We start from the raw sequence: 26,382 nt of genomic DNA, 5'->3' as shown, positions 1-26,382 counted from the left end.
CCCACAAGGAGGCCAGGGATCAGGAGGGCAGCTGGGCTCATCAGCTTTGCGTGGGGGCTGTGCAGACCCCTGAGCAGGAGACGCACTTGGACACCCCGTGATCAGTCTCCCAGTCCTGGGCGGCCAGGGCCGGGGGCTGACTGGGGACGGTTACCCTGGGGCGGGGCTGGGCACCGAGGAAAGGCTCTGGGGGCTCAGGGCCGGTGTGGGCCCCAGAGCCCTATGGTTTGAGATGCCCTGTTCCACTGAGGGTGTCCAGAGGTGACATGGGCCCTCGTGTCTGGAGCCACAGGAGGTGTGGGACCTGAGGGGGCAGGCGGCATGGCCTGGGAGGAAGAGCCCGCAGGGAGGCGGCCACAGGGTCCTGGGTCGGGGAACTGCCACAACAGACGGCTGCGGACTTCCAACCACAGAGATCGCTTCTCTCTCGGCTCTAGCAGCTGGGAGTCCAAAGCCAAGGTGTCAGCAGGGCCTCTGTCCCTCCCGAGGCTCCAGGGGAGGATGCTTCCTGCCTCGCCCAGCATCTGGGGACTCCAGGCCTTCCTGGGCTTGTGGCCGCATCCCCCGTCTCCGCCTTGGTCCCCACGCGACCTCCTGCCCTTCTCGTCTCAAACCCCCTCTGCCTCTCTCGCAAGGATTTGGGGCCCATTTCAATAATCCAAGATGATCTTAAAATCCTTAATTATATCTCCAAAGACCCTTTTTCTAATTCGGGTCGTATGCACAGGGTGCAGGGGTCAGGGGTCAGGGTGTAGACAGACCTTACTGGGGTCACCACTCGCCCAACTGCAATATCAAAGCACAGCTGTGCCAACTGGGCGCCGGGCACACGTCTGACTGCAGGTCTCCTAGCGGCCACACTGCGGGCCAGGCTTTCCAGCCATACCTTCGGGGAGGATGGTGGCAGAAGATGCCCCTCTGGCAGGTCTGGTCCATGTCGGCGCTGCCCACCCAGCGACATAAGGGGTCTTGGGTACCAGGGAGAGCTGGCCATTTCTCATCTGCCCTGGAGCTGCAGGGCCGCCCTGCCGCACATGCAGAGCGTCCAGTGGCCAAGTTGGACAGGTCCCCGCGCGGTGAGCGCCAGGAAGGATGGATGCCCCGCAGTTGGCAAGATAGCCGCTGCAGGACCTTCAGCGTAAGACCTGGCAGTTGCCCCCGAGGGGGACAAGCAGGAGGAGGGCATAGAACTGTCCCGTGAGGTCCGGCCGGCAGGAGGGGACTGTCCCCAACTGAGCCCTGGCCACCCAGGGCATCCCGCCAAGGCCAGGGGGCCGCGGGCCTCTTCCCACCCACACCCTGCCCCCAAGAGGCCCCATCCTGCTCTCCAAGCCCCTCACAACCAGCATGCGGGGGGGCTGGCGGAAGGGCCTCCGGGTGGCCAGCGACCACGAGGAAGAGGTATGTCTCCCCTAGGCAGCGCCCTGGGGTGGAGGACCCGGGAGAGAGCCGCGGCCAGGCAGGGCCCGAGAACGCGCTGAAAATCTTTTCTACCCGATGGGGAGGGGTGCCCTCTCTGCATGACGATAAAAGGCACTTTTGCAAAAAGCTCTGAATCATCTCTGAGCAATTTCTTGCTTTTTTTCCCCCTTTTCTTCTCTTTTTGAGTGGCACTAGAAGAAAACAAAGAGCAGGGCGGAGAGAAAGAGCCCTGGCCCTGGCTGGCACTCCCGCGGCGGGGGCAGACTCGGCAGCTGCGGCCACGCTGGGTGGGCAGGTGCCGTCTGACTGCAGGGACAGGTGACCCCGGGACAGTGACCACAGCAAACCCCGCGGGGCAGCCAACACGGCCCAGGGGGCCGCCCCGCCCCCTTTCCCTGGCCTCCCCTCCCCCTCGGTCCCTGCAGAATGCTGAGGACCCCTCATTCCTCCCAGAGCCTCCTTCCAAGGGGCCCCTGGCAGGTCGGAGGAGGTGGGTGCGTGCCTGGTCAGCATTAGGGGTCTAGGAATCCAGGCGTGACCAGGGGGAACCCATCCTAGCCAGGGGGTGAGGTCAAGCCTGCAGCAGGTACAAATGAGTTGGGGTTTGAGGGAGCGGTCTCCACAGTTGGCGGCTGGGGCTGGGTGACCTGTGGGTGCTGGACCTAGGGGTGGGCCTCGGGGAAGTGGATGGCAGGAGCCTTGCCCTTGGTTCCTCCACAAAGCATCATGGGGGGTGGGGGGTCAAGAGTCCCCCAGCCAGCTCGGTCCTGCTGTGGGCATGGCATGAGCTGGGGTGGGCACCTCGCCCGCTCTGCGGTCATCTTAGCCCGGCCTCTCGTGACATGGGCTCCCTGGGGCAGACCCAGGGTGGGGGTTCATGAGCCAGGAGGGCAAGGCTGTGCCCCTCCAGGCCCCGCAGCCCCCGCGTCCCCCTGCAGAGCCTGGCGCTCCGTCTGCCCCACCACAGGGACCTGTTGCCCCGAGTCCCCGTCCTCCCGCTGAGTCTCCGACACACGTCTGCTCGAGCGGCCTCCGCACCGCCACCGCCCACCGCGCCACCCGCCCGTGGACGGTTTCAATACTCCAAAGGCACTTGAAACACGGATAGCATTTTGGCTTTGCTCCGGCACTGTTATGGATGCATTTGACATTCAGTGGGTGGCAATAACCATGAACTTCCTGGACGCTGGATGTCTCAGCCTCCCCAGAGCCAGCACAGCATCACTACCAGGGCCGGGCAGTCTCCCGGGCAGTGATGGAACCCACCGCCCTGAACCCCCCCACCCCCGTCCTGCTCCCCACGGCAGCACTTCCTGGCAGGCAGCGCCAGCGGGAGGGCAGGGGGGAGCCGTGGCCATGCACGAGTGACGCCCCCCAGCCCAGGTGGCCAGCGCTCACAGAGCCCCAGGGGCCCAGCCGGGGCGGCCACCCGGGCCCCTGCACTGCGACCCTCAGCAGCTGTCTCTCCGCCCCCTCCTGCGGTGGTGAAGTGAGGCCTGGGTCCTCAGCCCACTGCCCTCCCTGCTCTGTGACTTCTGAGAAAACACGGGGGGGGGTCTTCAAGCTGCATGAGGGTCTCCCTGGTTTTCTCCACTGCTCCCAGGACAGCCTGGCGCCCCCTCAGCCTCGCGGCTCGCTCTGCCCACCCCAAGCAGGGCTCCAGGCCCTCTGCCTCATCTCTGGCTCTTTGGCTCCCCTCTGTCTGCTGGGAAAACTTGTCACCAAAATGAATACTGTCTAACTCCTCCCCCAAAGCTGCTCTGACCAAGCCCTTCAGACTTAGGCCCCTCACGACAGCCTCCTGGCGGCAGGCGTGGCACTTCGGTCCAGTTTACAGGTGAATGAACTGCTGATGGATAAACTGCTCCCCCCGGTCCTGCCCGTCCTGCCCTGGAGCCTTCTTTCCGCGCCTCGGGCTCGCCGTTGAACGCCCACACCCCCACGCCTGCCGCTGACCAGCAGCAGAAACTGGGCTTCTCATCCACCAGGGTCCTGCCCCCGAGCAGCTCTCACGCCCCCGAGGCCTGTGATGTACTGCATGACGTCTTCCCTGCCTGAGCGCTGAGCATCCAAGGGAGCGCCCTGTCGTTTCCAGCTCGGGCGGCCCTGCTGCTGCGGTAGTCCAAACTTCGTGGTTCTGCAGGCGCAGGAGTTTGGAGAGAGGGTGCAGCAGGACACAGACGGGCCCTCGACATGCTGGAGCCCACGAGGGTGGGCCTAGGAGTCTGCAGGAGGAGGGGTCCTGCAGAAGCCCCTGCTCTGTTCACGCCCCATCCCTGAGCCCTTCCCTTCCCCCTCCAACTGAGACCAACCCCCCCCCCCCCGAAGCTGTCTGCCCTTCTACAGGTCCTCAGCCTCCCCGGCCCTTGCCCCTCGGTCCCCCTGCCCACAGGATGCTGTGTGGACACCCAGGGCCCAGAGCTGCCCAGGTTGGGATCCCCTAGATCCAGACACGGAGACCTGGGGGCCACCGGCATTGTTTTCCTGATGGGGATTTAGGCCCCAGAAGCAAAGAGAGCCTTGAGCTGCTGGCATTCTGGGAGGAGCGGGGAAGCAGAGAGCCAGCAGGAGACAGGTTTCAGGGACCGTGACCAAGTCAAGACACAGGCGACCCCTTGCTTCTCCTCCTACAGAAAAGGCTTTGACACCCCAGTGCCCTGGGGTCTGAAGCCTCAGCCACTGGCGTCACCAACAGGACGCGGCAGAGGTGGTTTCCGGGGGCTTCTGAGGACCAGCACTTCTGTTTGCTCTGGAAGCCCACCCTAGGGGACCAGCTACACGAAGGACCCCGCCTCCCTGGCCTCGCTGTGAGAAGCCCAGGTCTATGCGGGGGCCAGGGGCTAGGCATGAGGGCGGGCTCGCCATCTGGGGAGAGGCAGCCACAGCCCATGCCACGGGTCTGCAAGGAAAACCGCCCCACCGAGCCCTTTCCAAAGTCTGACCACGGAACCAGGAGCGAAATAGAAGGGGTGGTGTGTGCCCCTGCGTTTGGGGTGGTTTATCCCTTCCCAGCAGGCACCGAGACCCAGGGTGGGACCTGTGAGCGGGCGCTGCTGCAGGAGAAGCCTCGGGCAGGGTCAAGGGCTCGGATACCAGGTAGGGGTGGGGCTGGAAGGGCATCAAGGTCAGACCTGGTGAAGGCTCTCGGAGCCACGGGGGTGTCCCTGGAGGCTGGAGGAAAGGCACCCTGCTACACAGCGGCAGCAAGCTCGCCAACACTCAGCTTGGAAGACGCTCAGGCAGGCGTGAGTCTGGCTGCAGAATCTTCCAGGCAGGATTCAGAAGAGCCAGCTGGCTTCCTCTAGCTGCCTGGGATTAAACATGAAAAGAGAGATGAGCTCACCCAGGAAAGAGAGATGAGCTCACCCAGGAAAGAGAGATGAGCTCACCCAGGAAAGAGAGATGAGTTCACCCAGGCATGGATGTACTTCTGAGTAGAATTTAGAGGAAGCATCCAGGATCCAGGGCTTGCTGTGCTCAAAAACAGGTCACCTCCAAGCCTCCCCAGAGACCACCCCCCACACCCACACGAGAGGCGACCTCAGGCAGGAGGTTTGTGGCCGAAAACCTCAGAGAGATTTAAAGTGATGTCTCAGCTACTCCCCCAGGCCAACAAAGGGGCCTCTCGAAGTCCCGCAGGTGGGCCCTAACCCTCCCAGGAAAACAACAGGCTGCCAGGAACAAGCCTGCTGCCCGGGGTTAGGGAGAGGCTTCCTTGGAAGGTGGAGCAGGCGGCTCTGGTCCAGTCAAGCCGACCACTCATTAACGCACAAAAACCCACAGAGCTTGCTGAGAAGCCACACCAGCACGTTCCACCCGCCCTGGTCAGGAGGGCTGAACAAGGGACGTTTCTATGGGAAAGGAAGAGTGACTTGGGCAAACCGGGAGCCCGGGGAAGCTGGAAGCGGGATCTGGCCCTGGGGCCAGCGTGGACTTCCATATTGCTGGAGACAGACCACGTGAACTGGCATTTTCTGCCTTGTTGAATTGTCCTGGGTCTCTGCGTGGATGCTGGTTGTGTGTGTGTGTGGGGGGGAGGGGGCGGTCAGACGATCAGACTCAGGACCTCAGGTCTTCAGGTCAGAGGCCTGCACTGAGGAGCCACACTGCAGACCCCCATGGGCAGGCAGAGTTGACCTGACGAGGTGGTCTTGGACCTCAAGGAAGCCAAGCCAAGGAGAGGCCAGTGGAGGCTGGAATGGGGTTCAGTGTCTGGGGGGAGTGCCGAGCGAGGTTGGGTGTGTTTGGTACTTGAAAGGAGTGTGCGCACTTTGAGCCCGCAGGGCAGCTGGGGGACACGGAAGGCCGTCCTTGGCTTCCCCGCCCATCGCAAGCTGGGGTCCCGCCCACCCCAGCCTTGGGTCCGCACTGGCCAGCTCACCATGGCCAGACTCCAGCAGGCGTGATGAGCTGGGACCTGGGGACCAAGTCACACGCGCTCTCACAGCTCCGCCTTGCTCAGAGGAGCACTCACTCTGGGGAAACCGGCCGCCATGTAGGGCTTCCTGCTGCCCTGAGATGAACCAGCTGAAAGAAGCAAAGCTGCACGGGAGGACCTGGAGGATGAGACTCTCCACGTGGAGTCGGGAGGAGCGTTCAGACCCTAGGTGTGGATGTGGAGACTCCGGCCTCAGTCACCCCAGCCGACACCCGCTGAGTGACCCTGTGACCCATCCAGACCGTCCGGCCCGGACCTGGCCCGCCACTGCCCATAGACACGTCTATGGGCATGAGCGGCCCAGCTGAGACCAGGCGAGACCACCCACAGAGTCACGGGCAACAGGAATGTTGGCTGTCAGCTGTGACAACGGTGGGTGGTCTCTTGCAGAGGAGAGGTGAGCTGATGGTGAGTTTCACGGTGTGTGAATTTCATCTCGGTCATTTTCAAGAGTGTCGTGAGCCAGCACCTGCCTGCCAAGGTCTTTCACACTTGCCTCCGGGTGGTGCCCACAACCTGCGTCTAGGGCAGGGAGCCCCAAGGCTCAGCTGCTGGGAGCTCTGCTAAAGAGAAGAGGGTGACATGCAGAGACCGACCATTCTAGCGACACGTCAGACTGGGCGTGCAGAGACCTACAAGATAAGAAATGTTTTTAAAGCTTGCTTGAGCTCACAAGGAAGTGAGAACGCCAGAGTCAGGAAAACGTGACTCCAAGACGGAAGTCAGGGCGGGCACTGGCGTCAGCCCCCAGGCACCCGCTGGCCCGGGGTGGCCTTCGGCCTGGGCTTCCGGGCGCAGGAGCTGGGGTCGGGGAGTCGAGATGGGGGTGCGGGCAAGGGAGGCGAGCCTGCAGGATGGTGGGTCGCCTCCATAATGCTCTCCACACATCCAGGGTCCCAAGATCAACACGCCCAGCAGACAGGCTGGAAAAGACCCAGGAGACACACCTGCCTGGGCCTGAGGTCTCGGTGGATACGGAAAGGGCTGTGTGTGTTGGTGGGGAGTAGGGGGAGCTTCCTGCTAAGGATTCCCACTCATAATCTCTCATTTGTGAAGGTTTGGGGGTTGGGATTTATACTTGTGTGCACTAAAAATAATTTATTTAAAGTGTTCCTGGGTTGGGAGTATTCCCGGACACTCGGGGCTCCGCCCACAAAGCCTTTTTCAGAAAACCACACTTCAAACACAAATTCAAAGAATTTCTATAAATGGACTTCAGTGAGTATGACCTCACAAACAAGATTCAAAACCATCCATGAAGTATGGCATCCCGAGTAAGCATCAGCAGAAAGGCAAGCAGCCGAAACAGACATTGGCATGGTCCAATATGAAATCTTCAAGAGGACATTCAGTACTTCTGAAGGAAGTTGTTGGGGAAAATAAAGGCAAATTTGTAAAGAGAGAATAGTTAAAAAAAAAAAAAAAACAGTCAGGCAGATGTTTAAAAACTGAACTTCAAGAAATAAAAATGGCTGAAATTAAAAATTCAACTGAAGTTTACATGAACAGGTTAGATGTAGCCAAAGAGAAAATTACTAAATCAGACCACAGAAATGAAGGCATCTCTCAGAATGCAGCTCAGGAAGAAAGAGGCGGGAAACGTAAAAGAGGGGTTAAGAGGCGCGGAGAAGGGCTCAGCGAGCTCCTGTTGGCTGTCTCGGGCAGGGTCCGACGCCCAGAGGAGGCCTGCGGTCACCTCTCTTACAGCGGTCTCGTTTCCAGCATAGCCCTGGTGCTTTCTTAACATCTTTTCTCTGCTTACTCACCCATTTTTGCGTATTGTCCTTTCTCGTTAGAGCCTTTAACGCATTAACCATAGTCATTTTGAATCCCCTGATGTCTGAATAATTCTGCCGTCTGTTATAGTTGAGTCTGTTTCTGAAGGTCACATGGTCTCTTCAGACAGTAAGTTTTAGAAAAAAACTGTCTAACGTTCTTCACAGTCTTCTGCTGAAAGTCTGACCTGTTTGGAGTGGGTAATAGGGCCTGAGGTAGCCAGGCCTCAGAGCAAGGCTCGATGTTCGAGCTCAGCAGCGGGGCTGGGACTAATGCTGGCCTTGGCCGTGGGCACTAGACGCTCCCAGTTCTCTAGCATCCTTGTTTTCGCTTCCCCTGTTGACTTGGCCTCTCTGAGTCCTGCTCCTTAGGGAGACCCCGTATCTTCTCCAGAGTCCACCGTTATTCCAGCGGGTCTTTTCGGGGACGGGGAGCCCTCTGTAACCTTCCAAACGAGGCCAGTCTCTGCCCGGCCCTGTGGCTGAGGGTGTGTGCTCCCCCGTGTTTCTCTGAGGTGTCGTTTGCTTCCTCGGCCCCAGTGCTTTCCTGATGCAACTGTCTCGGTCTGTGTCCTTGAAGCGCCGGCCCCTCGCCTGCCGTTTGCTTGCTTCTTTTCTCTCCCAAGGTGGAACGGGGAGGCTGGAGGGGACTGGAGTGCGAGGAAGCCGGTTCCCCAGGCGGCCCTGGCTGAGGACACGGCCTCCGGCACCGTCTTCCCCTGGGCCGTCACTGTGGGGAAGACTCGGCGTGTTCACACCCTCACGCTTCTGCACCCACTGCGGGATCGTCCTCAGATCTCCCGAGAACCCGGCCAGGTTTCTGGAGGAGACATCCAGGGAGGTGCTGGGGACCCCCTACAACTGTGGCTCCCGGGAATCCCTCGCTGTCGTGTGGGTCCCCACGCAGCTTCTAGCAGTTCGTCAAAGTCTCCAAGAAGCGTTTCCCCCAGCTCGTGGTTCCAGCGGCATCTGCTCCAGGTAGGCAGTTCTCAGCCTTCTTCCTCCGTGTTTGGCTTTCTCTCCAGACATCAGGGCGGCAGTTTGCTTTGTAACCTCCCTTCTCTTCTGAGAAAAGTCATCGATTTCCGGTTTGTCTGCTTTTTTTTCCCCTGTTGCAAAGACAGCAGTGACGAGTCCCAAGCTCTTTACGTGCTGGAGCTGAGCCTGAGATCCTGCTCTTTGCTCATTTTTATGTTTTGCCCAGAGTGCATCACTGTGTCTATTGCAGGATCCGTCCAGTTGGAGCTGTGCTGGGTAAAAGAAGTGGGGTTTGACTGACCACTTTTCAAACTACAGCTTTTCTCCCTTCAAAACAAATTCAAGGCCAGCCTCCTCTGGCTCGCCACCAGAGAGCGAGTCAGGCGGGGCCTGGTGGCTTGTGTGGGAACCTGTCATTCACCAGTCCTGCGGGTGGAGAAGCCTCCAGCTGGCCTGGCGCTCCTGGACGCTCGTGCGCGCTGAGCCCTTGCTGGGGCTCCGAGGCCCGGGGTGTCCCTGCCCTCAGTAAACTCTTCTTTCTCCTTTCCCCAGTGCCCATCCACCCCAGGTGTACCTGGTAATACGTCCTGCGCTTTGGGCCGCTGGCCTGGAGTCTGATCCTTCCACCGGGGGTTGGGGTGGGGGACAGAGAGCCAGCCCTGAGACTGGGGACCTGCATGGAGCTGCCGTCGCACTCAGAGGATGACAGGGTGCCAGGCCCACGAGTCCGTACGTGGCTGCCCAGTGACCGGGCCTGCCAGCCCCCCGGTCATGTCCTACCCTTTATCATCAGGTGAGCTCGTCACCGAGCTTCTCCATCAGGGATGTAGTAACGTTTCTCTGCACAGGGCTTCCATTCTGCGGGCCCCACGGGCTCCCCTCACCTGTCGCCAGTCCTCTGCCCCTGCCCCTTCCATCCTGCACTCAGGTGCCCAGCATCCATCGGTGAGGGCCCCGATGGTGCATCTCCTGGGCAGGCAGGTGGTCGATGTCTCTCCATTGCTCCATCCTGAGAGCCAGGGCCCAGCCAGCTCTCCCCATGGCCAGGTGCAGCCTGGCCTCACCCAAGACCCCCACCCTGGTGGTGACCCTGTGGCCTGGCACACAGCTTCCAGGCCACAACTCGCCAGAGCAGTGAGGGCTCCCAGGCCGGGTGGTCTCAACTCACAGCGACTCATCCTGAAAATATCGCTCAACCGAGCGGGCAGTTTGTCCCTAAGATGCACCTCAAGCCAAGGCTGGAGCAGCAAGGTGCTGGGGACGCCCTCATGTGCAACCCTCACTCAGGAGAGTGGAAGAAGGAGCGCACACCCGTCTTGCTGAACTGCACGCAGGCGACCCCCGCGGAAACTCTGCAGGTTCCACAGAAATGTGTGCAAGAGTTACACGAGACGGGCAAGCTGGGACGCAGGAGGCCACCTGCACCCTGAGCGCAATGTAGCTGCCCGCAGACGTCCTGAAGGAGGGTGCACGGGCGAGCCCCTCACTGCTCTATTCAGCAGGTGCTCATCGAGCACCTTCCACGCGCCAGATGCCGCTCTGTACGCCAAGGGTGCAGCACGGAAAGAAATACTGATGAGGTCTTCTGCTTACATGGAGCTTGCATCTTAGTGGGGACAGCAGAAAATTTACTCGTAAATGAAATTTTTTCCAGGTGACGATCAAGCTGCCAAGGGAAGTAAAGAGGGGGTGAGAGGCAGGGAGGGGTGGGGAACAGAGCGAGCTTCCCAAGAGGGTGGCATCCACCGCAGGGACCCCACTCCAGGGACACAGGCGCAGTCTGGTAGCGTCACCAAAGCTGTCTGAGGTCGCTGGCTGTGGTCATCCTCCGGGAGCACACTCAGCCCGCGGCCCTGAGCTGCGGGACCGTCCGGGCACCTGGCACCTGCCTGTCTACCTCGGAGCATGCACAGCGGTGTCATTGCTTCTGAGGGTGGAACCTGGGCCTTGGACACCTGGGCACCTGCCTGCTGGTTCATAGGTGGGAGTCTGCAGGAGCCTGGAGTTGAAAGAGGTGGGAAAGCTCTGCAGAGATGGGGGTGGCTGGATGGGGCGTGGTATGTGTGTGGGAAAGGGCAGCTCTCCAGGTGAGAGCCAGGACAGAAGGTGCTTGCAGAGGACAGACAGCAGGCCCGACCCAGCCCAGGGGCCCTCAGGGACCGACAGAGCCTGCAGCGGGCGCCCGCCGACTTTGACCTTGCCCTGCAAGCCCCACCCAAAGTCATATCTGGCCACAGCCCTACCCGACAGTTGCCTGTGTGACGGGCGGACACCTGCCCCTACCTGGCCTGAGCTTGGGGAGCTCCCATGGGCTCCATCAGGCACCTGGCACCTAGCGCATGCTCCAGAGCTGCGTGGAATGAGGGTGTGTCTTCCCACGGTAGGTCACAGGATCCCTTCGTGTGACTCAGCGTGGCTGGAGGAGGTCCCTGAATGTGCCAGACTGGGGAGAAGGCAGAACTCTGCATGGAGGCGCGGAGGCGCGGAGGCGCGGAGGCGCGGAGGCGCGGAGGCGCGGAGACTCCACCCCTTTGCTCTGCTCCTCCCACTCCCAAGCCCCACGGCCACCTAGCTGCCAAGTGTCCAAGGGAACAAAGTCCAAGCTGAAGATCCAGATCTTTCCACAGAGAGGAAACTCAGCCTCAGAGAGGGACGGCTCTCGCCTGAGATCACACAGCAAGCCCACCATCTGAACCTGTGGCTCAACACCACCCCTCCTGCGTGTCTGAGGCCAAGCCGCTTCCCCGGGACAGGCATCAGCTGATTCAGGGGAGTGGGCGTCACTTGGGTGCTGGTGGCGCCGAAAGGAGAGGACGTAGGCAAGCGCTTCCAGGACTCACCCTGCTCCATGCAGGCCCTCTCTCACCTTCCCTCTCAGAGGGACTGAGGTGGAGCTGCAGGCTTGGAGCTGAGGGTGCCCTGACCCCTGCCATGTTGCCTGGCGACCCTGGGCCGTGAGTGGCCCTTCCCAGGGCGGCGGAGCACCTCCAGGGGGATGGGCAGCACCTTGCTGGTCTGGGGGCAAATGACAGCCATGGGCCTCCTGCCTTGGGCTCCCCCAGCCTCCACGTGCTTTTCCTGGGCCCTGAAGACAGAAAAGTAAAGAGGCCGCCACGGCCCGTCGGCTCCTCTATGGGCCTCACCAGGGCCACGCACCCCGACTCTCCGCCTCGTTAGGCAGCAACTGAGCAGCCACTCCACCTGCCTCAGCAAAGTGACACAAACAGCCTTATCAGCCGGCTAATAGGAGCCCAGGGGCCGGGCCACAGGCATCCCCTACTCAGCCCCGGTGTGTGCCTGCATGCGTCAATGCTTTGAAGGGAGAACCCCGTGGTGTCTGCCATAGTACTTGCCCAGATGTATTTTTAATTTTTTTCCCCACACCACATGGCTTGCAGGATCTTAGTCCCCCGGCCAGTGGGGATGGAACCCAGTCCACAACGTTGAAAGCACCAAGTCCTAAGCACTGACATGCATGCTAAGTCACTTCAGTCGTGTCCGACTCTGTGCAACCCCATGGACTGTAGCCTGCCAGGCTCCTCTCTCCATGGGATTCTTCAGGCAAGAATCCTGGAGCGGGCTGCCACGCCCACCTCCAGGGGGTCTTCCCGACCCAGGGATCCAACCCACGTCTCTTATGTGTCCTACCTTGGCAGGCGGGTTCTTTACCACCAGCGCCTCCTGGGAAGCCTCTTAACCACTGGGCCACCAGGCAGTTCCTTGTATTTCACACCAGCTTCTATCGTTCCTCCAAGAGAGGCTCCCTTCCATGCTGGTGCTCCTCCTAGGGTCAGGCCCTCTGCCTGGCGGCCTCTCAGAAGTCACAGGTTCAGCACTTGCCTGGGTGGACAGCGCCAGGCCTGGAATCCGTCTCTCTGAGCCTGGGTTGGAATTTGTCCTGTGGGGTGATAAGGCCCCCCTCACAGGCTGGGCACAGTGGAAGCATGCCCTTCAAGCCCCTGTGACCTGGTGCGCTGTCCGAGGGCAAGGACAGGAGACAGCCCATGAGAAGCCCAGAAGTTAGTCCAGGGGGTCACAGCATGGAGCGCAGGAGAGGCTGCATTCCAGACCCCGGCACGGAGCCTCCAATTTCTCATCGGGGAAACACACACGGTAGCTTCTGCCCTTCCAGTCTCTGCAGCAAAACAGCCCAGGAAGCATCACCCCAAGCTGGCTGGGCCCCTGGGGCCTCAGACAAGCCTTTGTAAAGCTTGACTTTTCCTGACCTGATTTTCAGATCTCCTCAGCTCTGACAGTGTCCAATAAATAACTCTGTGCTGCATGAGTGATGGCAAACCCTGGGATGGCTTTAATTTTGCAGAGCAATAAATTAAATGCAATGCCTGCCGTGTGTGTACGATTAAACTCTTTTTTATAACTTTTTATGTTGCTTTACGATGGGACCACTGCACCTCTTGGGATTCTTGGCAGAGTCCTCTGCAGGCAGGCAGCTCCTCTAGGCCTGGACCCTGGTCATGTGGGCAGCGAGGTCTCTGTAAGACTTAGTCCCTGGGAAGCGCAATCTGGGACGCAAGGTCCAGGGAGCTGAGCTGGTGTCATGGGTTCCTCCAGCCTGTAGGAGGCGCTGCAGGCAATTTCCCCCTGACTTCCCCATCATAAAGTTCCTAATTAGTACTTTGCCTCTGTGTTTGTCTTGTTCTGTGTCCCTCCTCCTTGGTGGCCTTCTTAAGAACTAAGCTTTTTTGGTTGCTTATTTTGGACTTCCCTGGTAGCTCAGCTGGTAAAGAATTGGCCTGCAATGGAGGAGACCATGGTCGGATTCCTGGGTTGGGAATATCCCCTGGAGAAGGGATAGGCTACCCACTCCAGTATTCTTGTGGCTCCGATGGCAAAGAGTCTGCCTGCAATGCGGCAGACCTGGGTTTGATCCCTGGGTTGGGAAGATCTTCTGGAGGAGGGCATAGCAACCCACTCCAGTATTCTGGCCTGGAGAATCCCAGTGAACGGGGGAGCCTGGCGGGCTATATGTACTCCACGCAGCCACAAAGAGTAGGACACGACCGAGTGACTAAGTGCACACACACGTTGCTTAGTTTCCTCCCCTACTGATTTGGAAGCTGTGCATACCACTTGCATTCTTTTAGTGGCTGTCCATGGTTAACATGCTTATATACAAAGACAGGGACTGCCCAAAGGACAGATTCTGTATGATGCCACTCATATGAATGAGGTCCCTGTGTGCATGCTCAGTCATGTCCAACTCTTTGTGAACCCATGGACTGTAGGCTGCCACATTCCTCTGTCCATGGAATTTTTCAGCCAAGAACACTGGAGTGGCTTGCCGTTTCCTACTCCAGAGGATCTTCCCAACCCAGGGATCGAACAAGGGTCTCCTGTGGCTTCGGCTTTGCAGGTGGATTCTTTACCACTGAGCCACATGAGAAGCCCCTGAATGAGGTCCCTAGAGGAGCTAAATTCATAGAGACACAAAGTATAACCATGGTTGCCAGGAGTTGAGGGAGGGGCAAATGGGGCGTTTGCATTTGATGGGCATGGAGTCGCAGTTTCGGGAGACGAGAAGTTCTGGGGGACAGTGGCGATGGTTACACACCGGTGTGAACACAGATAAAGCGCTGAACTTTACACTCGATGTGGCTCGAGCGGTAGACTGCATGATACGTGTATCTCAGCACAATAAATCAGAAGCGGACCAAGGCTCTCAGACATCCCATAGAGAAGAGAGAGAAAGCCACAAGAGAGAAAAGATCGGCACTGTTTATAGGTGATGTAATTGCTCAAAAGCAAGCAAAACAAAGCAAAAAAAGTATATATATATTTTTAATAAGGACATTTAGCAGATTTGCTGGATACAAAAATCAATATTCCAAACTCAATTGCATTTCCATACACTGACATCAACTACAATCAGTAAGAAAATATAAAGTTTAAATGCTATTTATAATTATCAGTATTATATATACATATATATAATACCCAGGAATAAAACTGAGAAGAAGTATGTAAACACTTTACAGGAAAATTATTAACTCTTTTTTTAAGACATTACAGAAAACCGAAGTAAAAGGAGAGATATGCTGTATATTTGTTAGAGATGTCAAATTTCCCAAACCTGATAAGAAGATTTAATACAATCACACACACACAAAAGAATCCCAACAAGTTTTTCGTGGAACTTGGAACCCAGTTTTCAGTTTTCCGTATGAGCATATGACTGGGAGCAGCTAAGACAGTCCTGGAGGAGAGACAGAAGCTGGGGCGCTGGCCCCACCAGACACCAATAATTATGATGAAGCTGAAGCCATTAGGCCATTTGGCATAGATTCCGGGGTGGACAAAGAGGGCAACAGACGCAAGCAAGAGCACAAGTGAGCACATGTTTGTGGAAACTTGCAGCGCAGCTTGCGAGGGAGCAAGCAGTGCAGACGGATGAAGTGCCGGAGCTCCCGTGAGATGCTGGGGAACTGGCCGAACCACCCCCACCTCACATCGCCGTTAGAAGTGAACGCCCCGTGATCAGAGACGAAAGACGAAAAGCACAACTGAAAACGCTATGGAATGTAAGATTATTTCTCAAGCAAGGGCAAACAACAAAGGAAAAATCTGACTATATTAAAATTATTATTAAAATTTTAAACTATATTAAAATTAAGAAACTTAATTTAACTATATTAAAGTTAAGAAAAACAATTCCTTAAGAGAAACCATAAAGAACGTGAAAAGAGAGTCACAGACTGGCATAAAATATTTGCAACACGTCTGACAAGAGGCAACACCCAAAACGGGTGAGGGACTCCTATGAATCAATATGACAAGGCAAACAGTCTCACAGAAAAAAATGGTCAAGACGCAGGAACAAGCGTCTCCCAGACACAGAAACACACGGGCTCGTGACTGTCTGGAAAAGCCCAGCATCACCAGCAGCTACGGACACTCCTCTCTAAAATCCTGCAGGGGATTCTGTGTCGAATCACAGGCTGAGCCTGTGCGTCTCATTATCTTTCCCCCAAACTCCCCCTATGACTATAGCAATGAGCATTTCTTATGACATAAATCATTAGGGACAGAAGGACAGAACAGGAGAGAAAAACAACCAGATTCTGGAAGCTGGAAAGCATGTGAACAAGTGGTAACTGCCTTAGCGGACTAGAGGGAGATAAATTCTAGCCTAACAAGGGAAAAAACTGTGACTTCACCTGGTTTGCTCCCAAGACTGTTCAAATATTCAGGAAGTGGTGGTAGCAGGTGTTTCTGGGGCTGGGGATGCAGAGGGGGTGGCAGAACCCGACCAAAGTGAGGGAAAGGCAGTGCCAGGGCACAGAAATTAAGGATGTGGCACCAAAGCCATGGGGAAACGCAGATCAAGGCCACACAGAGAGATCACCGCACGTGCAGAAGGGCATCTGAAACAGAAAACAATGCCCAAACGCGGGCAAGACTGCTGGGCACCGGGCCTCTCTCACACACTGCTGATGGGAATAGAAAACGGTAAAAGCACTCTGGAAAATCATTTGCGGTTTCTTACACAGACAAACACACACTCACCATATGACCTAGCAGGTGCGCTCTTGGGCATTTGTCCCGGATGAATGAAAATCGATGTTTCTGCAAAACAATCTGTTCATAATTGTTCTCAGCAGCTGTATGCTTCATAGCCAACAACCAGAACAAACTAAATGACCCCCAACAGGGGAATGGCTAAACAAAATGGTACGCCATGGAAGAGCACCAGAAAGGAGCCGGCTATTGACACATAGAGCAATCTGAACAGTTCTCAGTTACGCCGAGTGAAGAAAGGCCAGCTCGAGTTCACATGCTGTCCGATTCCATTTATGTAGTATTGCAGAAATGACAAAATCATATCGATGAGAAGTAGACAGTTGGTTGCCAGGAGTCAGGGATGGTCGTGGGGCTGGGCTGGGTGGAAGGCTTGACTTTAAAGAGGTGACATGAGGGAGATTTCATGGTAAGGGACAAGTCAGTATCTTGATGATGGTGCAGTGAAGGGCACGTTTGGAGATCAAGAAAACAATGACCTCAGCCTTTAGAACAGCAGCGTGGATACAGGAAAACAGTGGAGCAATGCCTTCATAATTCTGAAGGAAATTGATTTCCAACCCACCTTTCCATACCCAAACCCACTGGCAATCAACTGTATGGATGGAATAAATTTTCAGAGATACAACGTAAAGAAGGCTGACCGCCAAAAACTGATGCTTTGAATCGGGGTGCTAGAGAAGACTCTCTCTCTCTCTCTCTTTTTTTTTTTTGGAGAAGACTCTTGAGAGTCCCTTGGACTGCAAGGAGATCAAACCGGTCCATCCTAAAGGAAATCAACCCTGAATAATGGAAGAACTGATGCTGAAGCTGAAGGTTCAATACTTTGGCCATCTGATGTGAAGAGTCATCTGACTGGAAGAGACTCTGATGTCTGGAAAGACTGAAGGCAAAAGGAGAAGAAGGCGACAGAGAATGAGATGGTTATATAGCATCACCAACTCATGGACATGAACTTGAGCAAACTCCGGGAGACAGTGGAGGAGAGAGGAGACTGCCGTGCTGCGGTCCATGAGGCCACTAACAGTCAGACACAACTTCATGCCTGAACAGCAACAAGAGAGACACACGTCTCAAACAACTTACCCCCTGTCTGTCTTTCCTCAATAAATCACACATGGATATGAGAGTAAACAAGGAAACCACAAGATCCAGAAAACAGAAGTGAAAGCACTCTCAGGACACACAAGGCAACCAGTCTGGATCAGAGGAGCATTTTCAGGAGACCAACACATTGAGAGTTGTTCTCATTAGGATTTCTATGGATGAACCAACTTTTTATCTTCACTTATAACCACAGGAGAATGGTTCACACCAAAACAAGGCAGTAAGCCAGGAAGGCACGAATGGGATTCAGGAAACAGGCTTCCACCCAGGAGAAAGGCAAGACGCCAGCAGAAGCCAGTGCCAGGGTGCCACTCTCCTCTACCCAGAGAGCGGGCAGGCGGATCAGAGGAGAAAGAGAGCTCTAAGCAGAGAGCCTCCAGGAGCAACTAACACGGGGAAGGGCATCGAAAGGGTATCGGGAAGCATAGGAAGAATGAGTAACAAATATTCAGCAAGTGAAAAAGCAAGGCGACTAATACCTTTAGGAGACAAAAGGAGTGCGAAGGGAAGCAGCTGAGGTTCGCTGTGATGCTAAGTTAGGCTGTGATTGTACAGGTAGAGTGCTATCCACACCAACAGATTCCACTTGGTTCCACCAAAAATTGTAATGTAACTGTCTCGGGAAGAGTAGAGAGGGGAAACGGGAGGTGTCAGAATTTGAGGGCTAACCCATCACAGTGAAAAGTCATGCTCCGAGAGTGTTAGTCACTTAGCCGTGTCTGACCCTTTTGCAACACTATGGTCTTTTCGTAGCCTGCCATGAATAGGAAATCTTAAAAATTTATCTCTCAAATCGATTAATCAAAAGGCAGAAGGATTGATAGGTAAATTAAAATACAGAAAGAAGTGGACCGTGAAAGCGAGAAACGTTATTTTAAAAGCTGGTGATGGTTGAGTCTGAAAGGGTCAAGGACAGGAGGGTCAGTGACCTCCCGTGCGTCGTCTAAGATGTTTAACACTACGCAGCCCCTGAGTTTGAATTTTCACCTTTTCCTGGGACAGTAATGTGCAGCATGGTAGAGTGCCGGGCCGTGACCTGGAGCTCCCAGTCGGCTATGCAGTCACTGGGCAAAGAGCTGATACACTCACAGCCCTTCTGTTTATCACACTCAGGATAGTGTTTAATAAATTACATGAGAAACCCAACGTTCTGTGCTGTGCTTAGCCACTCAGTCCTGTCTGACCCTTTGCGACCACTTAGCCCATATAGCCCACCAGCCTCCTCTGTCTATGGGGATTCTCCAAGCAAGAATACTGGAGGGGGTTGCCCTGCCCTCCTCCAGAGGATTTGCATTGCAGGTGGGTTCTTTAACGTCTGTGCCACCAGGGAAGCCCAAGAATACTGGAGTGGGTAAACTATGCCTTCTCCAGGGAATCTTCCCAACCCAGGAATCAAGCCAGGGTCTCCTCCATTGCAGGCAGATTCTTTACCAGCTGAGCTACCAGGGAAGCTTGAAGAAACCCAAACTTTATTATAAAAATAGCCTTCATGTCAGATGATTTTGGCCAACTGTAGGCAAATGTTCTGAGCACGTTTAAGGTAGGTTAGGCTAAGCTATCCAAGGTAAGGAGCAGCAGCTGTGCTTTGCTGGAGCAGCCGTGAAGAGATACCCCATTATACCCAAAGCCCAAGGTAAGAGAAACCCAAGTAAGATGGTAGGTGTTGCAAGAGGGCATCCGAGGGCAGACACACTGAAACCATACTCACAGAAAACTAGTCAATCTAATCACACTAGGACCACAGCCTTGTCTAACTCAATGAAACTAAGCCATGCCCGCGGGGCAACCCAAGATGGACGGGTCATGGTGGAGAGGTCTGACAGAATGTGGTCCACTGGAGAAGGGAATGGCAAGCCACTTCAGTATTCTTGCCTTGAGAACCCCATGAGCAGTAGGAAAAGGCAAAATGATAGGATACTGAAATAGGAACTCCCCAGGTCAGTAGGTGCCCAATATGCTACTGGAGGTCAGTGGAGAAATAACTCCAGAAAGAATGAGGGGATGGAGCCAAAGCAAAAACAATACCCAGCTGTGGATGTGACTGGTGATGGAAGCAAGGTCCGATGCTGTGAAGAGCAATATTGCATAGGAACCTGGAATGTCAGGGCCATGAATCAAGGCAAATTGGAAGTGGTCAAACAGGAGACGGCAAGAATGAATGTTGACATTTTAGGAATCAGCGAACTAAAATGGACTGGAATGGGTGAATTTAACTCAGATGACCATTATATCTACTACTGTGTGCAGGAATCCCTCAGAAGAAATGGAGTAGCCATCATGGTCAACAAAAGAGTCTGAAATGCAGTACTTGGATGCAATCTCAAAAATGACAGAATGATCTCTGTTTGTCTCCAAGGCAAACCATTTAATATCACAGTAATCCAAGTCTGTGCCCCAACCAGTAACACTGAAGAAGCTGAAGTTGAACGGTTTTACGAAGACCTACAAGACTTTTCAGAACTAACACCCAAAAAAGATGTCCTTTTCATTATAGGGGACTGGAATGCAAAAGTAGGAAGTCAAGAAGCACCTGGAGTAACAGGTAAATTTGGCCTTGGAATGTGGAATGAAGCAGGGCAAAGGCTAACAGAGTTTTGCCAAAAAAATGCACTGGTCATAGCACCCACCCTCTTCCAACAACACAAGAGAAGACTCTACACATGGACATCACCAGATGGTCAACACTGAAATCAGACTGATTATATTCTCTGCAGTCAAAGATGGAGAAGCTCTATACAGTCAACAAAAACAAGACCAGGAGCTGACTGTGGCTCAGATCATGAACTCCTTATTGCCAAATTCAGACTTAAATTGAAGAAAGCAGGGAAAACCGCTAGACCATTCAGGTATGACCTAAATCAAATCCCTTATGATTATACAGTGGAAGTAAGAAATAGATTTAAGGGCCTAGATCTGATAGATAGAGTGCCTGATGAACTATGGAATGAGGTTCGTGACATTGTACAGGAGACAGGGATCAAGACCATCCCCATGGAAAAGAAATGCAAAAAAGCAAAATGGCTGTCTGGGGAAGCCTTACAAATAGCTGTGAAAAGAAAAGACGTGAAAAGCAAAGGAGAAAAGGAAAGATATAAGCATCTGAATGCAGAATTCCAAAGAATAGCCAGAAGAGATAAGAAAGCCTTCTTCAGTGATCAATGCAAAGAAATAGAGGAAAACAACAGAATGGGAAAGACTAGAGATCTCTTCAAGAAAATTAGAGATACCAAGGGAACATTTCATGCAAAGATGGGCTCGATAAAGGACATAAATGGTATGGACCTAACAGAAGCAGAAGATATTAAGAAGAGGTGGCAAGAATACACAGAAGAACTGTACAAAAAAGATCTTCACTACCTGGATAATCACAATGGTGTGATCACTCATTGAGAGCCAGACATCCTGGAATGTGAAGTCAAGTGGGCCTTAGAAAGCATCATTACGAACAAAGCTAGTGGAGGTGATGGAATTCCAGTAGAGCTATTTCAAATCCTGAAAGATGATGCTGTGAAAGTGCTGCATTCAATATGCCAGCAAATTTGGAAAACTCAGCAGTGGCCACAGGACTGGAAAAGGTCAGTTTTCATTCCAATCCCAAAGAAAGGCAATGCCAAAGAATGCTCAAACTACTGCACAGTTGCACTCATCTCACACGCTAGTAAAGTAATGCTCAAAATTCTCCAAGCCAGGCTTCAGCAATATGTGAACCGTGAACTTCCTGATGTTCAAGATGGTTTTAGAAAAGGCAGAGGAACCAGAGATCAAATTGCCAACATCCGCTGGATCATGGAAAAAGCAAGAGAGTTCCAGAAAAAACATCTATTTCTGCTTTATTGACTATGCCAAAGCCTTTGACTGTGTGGATCACAATAAACTGTGGAAAATTCTGAAAGAGATGGGAATACCAGACCACCTAACCTGCCTCCTGAGAAATCTGTATGCAGGTCAGGAAGCAACAGTTAGAACTGGACATGGAACAACAGACTGGTTCCAAATAGGAAAAGGAGTATGTCAAGGCTGTATATTGTCACCCTGCTTATTTAACTTCTATGCAGAGTACATCATGAGAAACGCTGGGCTGGAAGAAACACAAGCTGGAATCAAGATTGCCAGGAGAAATATCAATAACCTCAGATATGCAGATGACACCACCCTTATGGCAGAAAGTGAAGAGGAACTAAAAAGCCTCTTAATGAAAGTGAAAGAGGAGAGTGAAAAAGTTGGCTTAAAGCTCAACATTCAGAAAACGAAGATCATGGCATCTGGTCCCATCACTTCATGGGAAATAGATGAGGAAACAGTGGAAACAGTGTCAGACTTTATTTTTCTGGGCTCCAAAATCACTGCAGATGGTGACTGCAGCCATGAAATTAAAAGACGCTTACTCCTTGGAAGGAAAGTTATGACCAATCTAGACAGCATATTCAAAAGCAGAGACGTTACTTTGCTGACTAAGGTCCGTCTAGTCAAGGCTATGATTTTTCCTGTGGTCATGTATGGATGTGAGAGTTGGACTGTGAAGAAGGCTGAGCGACGAAGAATTGATGCTTTTGAACTGTGGTGTTGGAGAAGACTCTTGAGAGTCCCTTGGACTGCAAGGAGATCCAACCAGTCCATTCTGAAGAGATCAGCCCTGGGATTTCTTTGGAAGGACTGATGCTAAAGCTGAAACTCCAGTACTTTGGCCACCTCATGCGAAGAGTTGACTCACTGGAAAAGACTCTGATGCTGGGAGGGGTTGGGGGCAGGAGGAGAAGGGGACGACCCAGGATGAGATGGCTGGATGGCATCACTGACTCGATGGACGTGAGTCTGTGTGAACTCCGGGAGATGGTGATGGACAGGGAGGCCTGGCGTGCTGCGATTCATGGGGTCGCAGAGAGTTGGACACGACTGAGCGACTGAACTGAACTGAACTGAACTGAGGCTAAGCTATGATGTACAGAAAGTGAGGTGCATTTTCGACTTGTATTTTCAACTTGGGGTGGGTTTATCAGGACAAAGGGAGTGACAGAGGATAAGAGGGTTGGATGGCAACATCAACTCAAGGGACATGGGTCTGAGCAAACTGCAGGAGATAACGAAGGACAGGGAGGCCTGGCAGGCTGCAGTTCACGGGGCTGCAGAGTCGGACGGGACTGAGCGACTGAAAACAGCAAACCGCACGGTAAAGGAAGCTCTGTACACGAGTCTGCCACTTTATTTCCTTCACCACAGGCAAGTTCTACAGTATCCAATTGATTGTGCTGTATTTAACTTGCATTTGTGTGTTAATTTAAAACAAAGCAACAAAATTCCATTTTACTAAAACAGTATTTGCTCGAGTTAAAAAGTAGGCGGATTCCAGGTACTGGAAAGGATGCGGGTCAACAGGAGCTCTCAGCTGTGGGAGCTGAAGTCACAGATACTTCGGAAAACCGTTCACCATTCTGAGTAAACGTGATCTGCGGAGAAGGCAATGGCACCCCACTCCAGTCCTCTTGCCTGGAAAATCCCATGGACGGAGGAGCCTGGAAGGCTGCAGTCCATGGGGTTGCTGAGGGTCAGACATGACTGAGCGACTTCACTTTCACTTTTCACTTTCATGCAGTGGAGAAGGAAATGGCAACCCACTCCAGTGTTCTTGCCTGGAGAATCTCAGGGACTGCGGAGCCTGGTGGGCTGCTGTCTGTGGGGTCGCACAGAGTCGGACACGACTGACGCGATTTAGCAGCAGCAGCAGGAGCAGCACGTAATTCTGTGCTTGGTGTCTAGGGCAGTGCTCCCTAACCTTTTCCACTTGTGCAGAAAGGGACAGTATTATCCTTGCGTGGCACCGTGCCGTAGGTGGGCCAAGCGGCTCCAGGACACCGGGCCAGCCAGGAGGGCAGCCCAGACTGCCCCAGCCCCCGCTCAGCTGCTCAAGCACCGGCGGGGCTCCATCACTCAGACCCATCTCCAGCCCAATCACCGCAGCCAGCGGGCTCCTCCAGAGAGAGGCGCACACGCGTGCTCCTAAACCAGGCTGGTTACCACAGGCCTGTGAGGGCGAATAGCCCCGAGACGACATAAGCATCCACGAACAACAGCGCTGACCAGCACACCGTGATGGGGCCACACACCGGAACACCGAACGGCAGGCCAGACTGTCGAAGACACCACGCATGAAAACGGACGGATCTCACGCGCGTGATACTGACCGGAAGAAGCAAGATACAAAGGGCACCTGTGAGGGAAGACTGTATTTAAGTTAAAAAGGCAGCTAAAACTGAACTATGTATTTCGGGGGACTGCAAGTATAAACGGCAAACATGAAATAGAGAAGCAAGGGAAAGACGGATATAAATTCAAGCTAGTATTACCTAGGGGAGGGCTGGAGGGCTTGGAAGGCAGTGTGAGTAGTCTTGAGCAACCTGTGCGTGAAGGGAGATTTTCTTTTCATCCTGAGTGGTGGCTACACAGGAGCTCACATCATAATTATTTTTATAATTGTCGTCATTCTTATTACTCCTTAAAATATTTTTTCTCAGAGGTGTAATTCTAGGGCATGCATAGATTCTGTGTGTGCGTGTGTGTGTGTGTGTGTGTGTGTGTGTGTGCACGCACGCACGTGTGTGTTCACTCATATCCAACTCGTGCGACCCCATGGACTGTAGCCCCCCAGGCTCCTTTGTCCATGGGACTCTCTAGGCAAGAATACTGGGGTGGGTTGCCATTTCCCACTCCAGGGGATCTTCGCCACGCAGGCATTGAACCCACATCTCTCGCGTCTCCTGCGCTGGCAGCCACATTCTTTACCAACTGTGCCACCTGGGAAGCCCCATGCATAGGTTCTAGCTGCCACGAATATCTGCGCTCCCTTTCTTCTCAAGTAATAGAACCCTCAGTTTTTAGCTGAGCACGTGGCCACCAGAATAAAGACTGAATTTCCCAGTCCTATTTGCAACACAATCAGTTCAGCCATGTTCCTCTTACAATGGAAATAAGAGGAATTTGTGTGTATAACTCCTTGGAAGTGTTCTTATTGGGGAAAGGGAAGGTGTGCCGTTCTTTATCTCTTCCTCCCTGTTGGTTGAGATGTGATGTGATGGCTGGAGCACCAGCAGCCATCTTGGACCATGGTGTGACCTCAGGGATGAAAGTCATACACGTGGAGCACAGTGGAGGCCGAAGTACCCTGGGGCCCAACACAGGGCCCACCACGACGGCCCCGGGCTGGCCTTGCAGACCTCACGACAGGAGGGGGAGTGTGCCCTGCTGAAGTGACGATCATTCTGCTGTATCCGGGCAAGCCTAACCCCACTCCGGCGTAAGAGTGAGACGCAGCAGAAAGTCCTATGAAATCAGAGCAGAACTTAAGGTCACTACTCCCCTCCCTCAGCTGCGGGGCTCTGCGTTTACCTGCTGTTTGGTCTTCAGAGAAGCCCTGTGGGGGCACATGTCCCCCCTGAATCAGAAGGGAAACCAAGCCCCACGGAAAGTATGTGGCTGGCTTGGCATTACACACCGTGCACCCCGGGCCATCCTTTCGTTTTTCTCCAAACAGATGCTTTCCTTCCATGCGCCAGAAGCTCAGGGCCCAGCAGAAGGCAGCAGCTGACACGGGGACATCTCTGGGACCCTGGTGGACCTGCGAGGGTGTGTCTGCCCCCTGTGGCCCGGGCACCTGGGAATGGAAGGCAGTGAAGACCCAGAGCTAGGCTGGTTCCAGCCTCAGGCCCCGCCCGCGCCAGACTAACTCTCCAAGTGACCCCAGGCCAAGTCTCATCCCTCAGGACGGCTCTCCACAGGCTCACGTCCAGAGCTGGGGACAAAGCTTGGCCCATGACCACTTCTGGTTGGTAGTGGAGGGCCCTGGGGGGCTGGCCTGGGGTGGAGTAGTTTGGCGCAGGGCCTGGGAGAGAGGGGCTGAACGGAAGAGAGCAGCGTCCCACTCGCTGTGTGCCTTCGTGCGCCTCCCTGTCCGGGCGGGCGGGGCGGGGCCAGCCTCCCTTTCCTCACTGCAGGGATGGGGCCGCACATCCCTCATTCTAGGGCTCCTGCAGCTTCTGTGTGCTCCGGCCCAGGCTGGGCTCTGTGCCAGGCACCAGGAGGGCTCAGTGGGGAGAAAGGGAAGAGGAGCCGGGTACACAGAGCCCAGGGCTGGAGCCTGGGCAGCCTGAGGGCGCCTGGGGAGCCTGGTGGTACCTGGGCGAGCCTGGGGAACCTGGCGGGGGTGGTTTCTGGGGAACTTGGAGGAGCCTGAGGAACCTGGCGGGGGTGGTTTCTGGGGAACTTGGAGGAGCCTGGGGGAGCCTGGGGAACCTGAGGGGTGGAGAACCTGGAGGAGCCTGACGTACTGGGCAGACTGGGGTCCCTTCCATCACCGGCACACCAACTGGCTGTCTGATGCTGGGCAAGTCCATTTAAGACTCTGTGCCTGTTTGTGGGCACGGGAAACAGGCCACAGGCCCTTGAAGCATTCTATAAATGGCAGCCCCGTGGAGAAGCCTGGGTTAGTGCCCAGCACTGTGTGCACAGCGTGGGGACCTGGCAGAGGGCAAGGGCCTGGCAGCGGTCGCAGTGGAGCATGGGACACGCAGAGGAGGTGCCCAGGCTGCGCGACCTGAGGAAGTGGAGGACAGCTGGGCCACAGGGAGGACGCAGGATTGGGCCACAGGGAGGACGCGGGATCGGGCCACAGGGAGGACGCAGGATGGGACCGGACGTGTGTGGCTGACTCTGGAGGGGCACTGGGTGAGACTGCCCCAACGGGAGGAGAGGTGTCAAGGAAACCGAGTGACCGGCCTGGACATGGCCCCCCATGCCAGCTGGGCGCCAGGGCCCACCCTGCCTCACCCCCTTGGCGCACTCTGCTGCGAGGCTGGGCCGGCACTGCCCAGTCTTTCTGACACCAGAGGCTTTTGTCCCAGGATTTATTTTTCCATCAGACAGATATCAGAGTCTCTTCACGTGGTGCTCTCCCGTGTCAGCAAAATAAAGATGCAAATAACCCCCCTGACCCGCTCCCGGGGCCACCGAGGAGGAACGCAGCGCCGGCCGCCCCCGCTGCACGTGGAGGCTTTGAATTTTAAATTTCATTTTCCCATCGCTTTTCAATAAATGCTTTTCCCCGTGATGGCTCGAGTCCTGACCTTATAATGCCTG

Source organism: Capricornis sumatraensis, chromosome 19, assembly GCF_032405125.1.
Source record: "Capricornis sumatraensis isolate serow.1 chromosome 19, serow.2, whole genome shotgun sequence".
Classification (NCBI taxonomy): domain Eukaryota; kingdom Metazoa; phylum Chordata; class Mammalia; order Artiodactyla; family Bovidae; genus Capricornis; species Capricornis sumatraensis.
This window is presented reverse-complemented; position numbering follows the sequence as displayed.